Here is a 5,703-nt window from a genome sequence, read left to right as displayed (position 1 = left end):
TCTATGCTATTTTTTGGTCAAGAATGACACCAAGATACTTAACATTTTCTACAAATTACAACAGAGAATCATCGAGTATCAAAGGAGTAATATTTTGTTCATCAAACTTTCTGTGAACTATCATAGCTTTACTTTTTGAGGGATTGAAAGTGAGTTGAGAAATCGCCCAATTGGAGACAAAATCTAGAACTTCTTGTGTTCTCAAAAGAATGTTATTAAAAGTCTTTCTTTGGAAAATTAAAAGTAAGTCGTCTGCAAATGCAATTTTTAAACAGCCGTCGAGATGACTTAAAAGATCATTTATTATTATGTTCCAAAGAGTAGGTCCGGACACAGAGCCTTTGAGGACAGCCTTTTTCTAGAGAATAAACCTTAGCCTCGGTCCCAATTAGCATCATTTCCTCCTAATTTGAAATTTTTATGTCATGACAAACAACATCCTCCTTCGCACTAAGGCCCAAATATGTGGAAACAAAGTTTACTTCATTTACTAAAGTTTTAAATGAATATAATTTTTAATTTTTAATTACTTATATTTTTCTTATATAATTATTTTGCAATTTTTGTGCATGAAATAAACAAACAAATAACATGATTTTTATTAAAAAATAAAATTAGTTTTGTAAATAAAAGGTTTCCCCCCAATAAGAAGGGTTGTGAAAAATTTTAAAACCTCCTACCGGGCCGCGGTAAAAAAAATTGGGAAACGCTGGGCCAGAAGTTCCAAATTAAAATCCCTAAAGGGCTAAATTGCTGTTAGCTTTTCCCGCGGCTAGGGAAAATTTAATAATTAGAACAGAACCGAATGCTATTGTAATACACTCATGTCCATAAATTAAGGATAATGCAAAATCAGGCAAAGGAGGAGTTAGAAGCAAAACAAATTTGACTTATTTGTAAAGCTTATTTATTAAACAAAAGGTAAAGAGCAAAAAAAGATGCTATATGTTTGATATTATTAAAAAAATTAGCGATTTTTTCTCCCTGGGGCAAATAACAAAAAAAAAACCTATTTACAAAAAACCAATATTACGTGGTTGGTATGATTGTTAATACATTGTATGTCTCCCAGACGATGCAATACAGTCCGTACAACGCTTAGGCATGTCGAGTATCAAATTATCGATCTGATCTTGGGGGATATTACACCACTCAAAAAGCAATGCTCTCCGAAGTTCCGGTAGACATGTAGGAGGAGATTGACGGGCTGCAACTCGTCGGCCAAGCATGTCCCACACGTGCTCTACTGGATTCAAGTCCGGTGAGAATACTGGCCAGTCCATACGTGTGATATCCTCCGATTGAAGGCATTCGCTTAACTACGCTAATTCCATAAACTACATTTCTACGTTTGAATTTAACGTTGTTGTTGCTAATCCTCGAGTCCAGCTTTAACGTTGTTGTTGCTAATCCTCGAGTCCAGCTTTAACGTTGTTATGTTAATTTAAATATCCACATATGGAGAAGGTTTCGTCTGTAGCACAAGTTGTGCCTCTTCGATTACATTAAGACTAAATTAAGAAAACTCATTTTAACCTTTTTCTGTATTTTGTGAGTTGTTTTAGACACAGCGATAACTCGCTATTTGTCTAGTAGGGTCTGCAGGATTTTTAATTCTAGCTTCTAGTTACAACAGAAACCCTATAGGTATTGTTTCGTACAAGCAATTCAACGAAAAACGTACATATTTACATCTTGAATAATGAAATTTTTCATATTTTAATTAATATTATGTTCTACATCTTGAATTTGCGGAAATGTTTCCATAAATTAAGAAGTCTGTTTATCTTAAAGCTATTTAGTTATTAAACTGGAATCTGAATAAAAAGATAATTTTTTTTTTAGTTTTATGAGTTCTTATAATATTAATTTTTTAATTTTAATGGCAATTTTTTTTTTTTTTTTTTTTTTTTTGCTGTGTTATATTTTTTTAAATATGATCAGGTTTGTGATCAGATAGCATATTCAGATTGTAATTTTATTAATTTTTTCTAGTATTTGTTACTTAAAGTAATTTTTTAATTTTCAGTTTCTTAATGTAAAATATTTAAATTGCTGTTTTATTAACTTATTTATTTGTGCATATTTTCCTCAAAGAAGTAGTGTAACTTAACGACCGAGATACGGTATATCTTAACCAGCTTTAGAAGGAAGCTGTAAAAGTTAACTTTTTGGGGTGATTTAATAATTCCATATTGAGTAATACAGTACGAGTTATTAAATTTTCATTCAACCCTGTGAAAGTATTAATTATGTAATATCCACGAACTTTGCCCATAAAGATATGGAAAGTTTCGTATTTAATAAATTAGAGAATAATGATTATTTCATTAATTAGGATATTTGTTATTTTGAGAGCCTAGAAAATGTTACATTTTATATTTTTAGATCGCTTTCATTCTCAGTACTTAAAACTGTTTTTGTAAGATTTTCTACCTTATTTTAATAAACCTTGTGTACCTTATTTTAAAAAACTCTTGAACTACGGGGGGGGGAGAAGCATAATGAAGCCCACGTGGGACTTTTGCTTCTTCAGAAATTTAGCTATTGACAATCTCCTACTGAAAGCAGATAAGTGCATACTTATCTGCTTTCAGTAGGAGTATACTTCATTAAAATGAAAAACAGCTTGTTAAACTTTGCCTTGTGGTAGAACACAGAATCCCAACGAAACCCTCAATCTATTATATGGAAATTTTGTGCAAAAACAAGCAGTTCAAGCAAAATAATTGCTGGTATAGCTGCAAACGAAGCAATTGTAGTATTTAACAAAAGAAGGCAGGGAAGACTGCAAATCATGCCCAATTTGGGTTTTCAAGTGGACAACATTCTTTAGAAGCAGCAGGAAACACAACGCTTTACAACAAAAGCGGAAGCTGAAAAAAATGTTTCAGAATTTAATTTGTTTGTTTGAAAAATCAGACATTTACATTGTAAGATTCATTTAATTTACATAATATTTATTTTAAATGTGGAATCTATACGGTCACTTCTCTCTTTCCGCTTTCCCATCAGAATGCAAATTAGCTCGCTTGCATTTAAGTGAGATTGGTAAGTCAGATCGCGTCCACCCGTTTGAAGGCCACGTTATTAGTTTTTGTTATTTTAGATAAGAGTTCCTGTCTTCGGCGTTGCTATTTGCCGATAGTTAAAATCATGCCAGTGAAGTCCGAGACAACATTGCGATTAAATTTCTCTTTGTAGCCTTAGGCTATTAGTATTTAAATTAGCTTTACTTTCGAATTTCTATTTTAAGTTCTCGCCATAAATGCTGGTAGATTTGTAAGCACCAGCAATGCCTTCTGTTCAACTATTTGGGTTTAAAATAAAAGAGTCTTTTACACCTTTCTCAAGTTTCTGCACTTTAATTTTAGACATAGGTAAGTAGCTATAAATCTATGAAAAAAGTAAAGTCACATTGTATAATTTTATAATAGAAAAGACGGCAAACTTTGTAGCATAATACTTCCCAATTAGAAAGAATTAAACAACAGGAAGGTGTTGTTGTATATGAAAGTGAAAAAAATTTGAATTGTGCTATAATTATGTTTTTATAGAATGTGTATGAATTTTATATCACATAAAATTTTACTTTATTTGAGATTCTCTTCACGAGCATTATGTAAAGGTAAGTTTTGCAATATGGTAAATGATTTTCATTACTACTGTTACTATTGTCATGATGAGTGTTATACATGTCACATTTGCGTTTAATGATTTTTGCTGTATGTTGTATATTTTTTCATTTTATAAATTAATTTACTTTCACCTACCTGAATATCAAGAGAAATTAATAGCAAAATTATTTTACAGAAAGTGATTTTATTGTTTATGTTCATTGTTTATGTAAATTTATGTTTCCTAAGTAAAAATTTAAGCAGCTTTTCTTGAAAACGCTGCTTTTTAAACTTACGTGCAGGATACTTATAAAACCGCTCAGGATATAGCACAAATAAATATCAAGGCAATAATTAAAATAGACTGTAATTAAAAAGATACGTTAAATAAAAATTGTTTTCAGTAAAACTGCATGTAAAAAATTAACATAAAATGAATTTAACAATTAATGCTTAATTATGTTTTTAAAAATTGAACTAATTAAAAAGTTCTGATTGCGATGAATAATAAAATTAATTAGTTTAGTTTGGCATTAACATTTTGCAGATCGTATTAAATTTATGTAAGATGCCCTGCTTGCAAAGAAGCAGTACAATATATGACTTGAATTGTTAGAGTCTTACAAAAGCATTTTTAAAAATTATTAAACTTATTTCAAATTTACTAAATATTATTTAGGCATATAGAAGTCTCATCTAATAACTCTGAACATATTGTGAATCTAAGTACAAAAGTTAATTTTACAAAAACGTGTAGAATATGTTAAATATTTTGTATTTTTCTTTGGTTAAAGGTGTACTGCCGCCGTAAGAGAAAGCATCACAAGGAAGAGAAAGTACATTACCTATTTATTCTAGAGTGAATTCATTAATGTCTCATCTATTGTGTGAGGTGAATCATCTGGCTATCGATAATTACACTAATACTATCTTGTTGGTCTTGAATAAAAAATAGGCAGAGGGTTGCCACTGAGATATTACATGTTACTAACTAATCAAAATGCAGAGATTATATGAAGGAAAAAACTTATCATTTACAACTATAAAGGTCTCATGCTTTGATAATGAAGAAGTGGTAATATAATTACTGTATAATACTGAAGTAAATATAATAAATACGACTCCTTCTCAGTAGCTATTCAGGAATCCTCACAATCGTCATAAAAGTACAGTAATAATGCACTCTTATCCAAATTTGAATAAAAATAAAAATACTGTCACATATTAAGCAGTTACACCTGTTATTCTTGACTTCCTAACTATTTCTTAGAAGTTAATCTACTGCTGCAAGTCCTTTGTATGGCACTTAATTCGTTATTTAAGACTTGTAATATTAAACTAAGTTCGACGATGAATAACAGAAAAACGTGACAGGTTATGTTTTGTAGAACCATTCGATTTATTCGACTGACGCATTGTCCGTGCAGAGATGACCAACGTCGTTCACCAATAAAATAATTCCCGATAATCACAATACTACTTTAAAAAGTCTATTTCTCCCACCTTCAAAACTACGATTCATAACCATGGGAACGTTGGCTGCGAAAAAAAATGGAATCTCTAAATTTGCTATTCCCTCTGTGCGGTAAATGACGACCGCATTGCGATCGTAACAGAAGAAAGGTTCACTACGACCTTAAAATGTCAAATTTAATGTAATAGAGTGTAACAACAGAATATAGCTTACACAAATGTGATTTATCAATAAATTTTAAATTTCTGTTGTCACCATGGCACCGTTTTAAGTTTCTAAGTGATTTTAATAATAGAATTATATACCTATTTTACAATAAATAGTAAACTAGGTTAATGCAGGCATATATTTTATGCATTTACGTCATTCTTGATTATTCAAGATTTTTTAATTATATCTGTCTGGCTTTTTGCTAGTTTTTCCACTTGCCGTAAACTTTCAAAAATCATATTGGAGAAGAAAATCCGTGAATAAGCGGTATTGCGCAAAAAATCACTTACTTCTTTGATCAACTGTAAGTAGAAATTCATGCCTAATATTTAAAAAGAATAAAGATCGTTTCCTCTAGATGCAATACGAAGAAATTCATTCGTGAAAAGAAATATAATTAAA

The sequence above is a fragment of the Stegodyphus dumicola genome, chromosome 7 (genome assembly GCF_044657685.1).
Source record: "Stegodyphus dumicola isolate Sdum_Otavi_A_Nest chromosome 7, ASM4465768v1".
Taxonomy (NCBI): Eukaryota; Metazoa; Arthropoda; class Arachnida; order Araneae; family Eresidae; genus Stegodyphus; species Stegodyphus dumicola.
Note: the sequence above shows the minus strand (reverse complement) of the source record.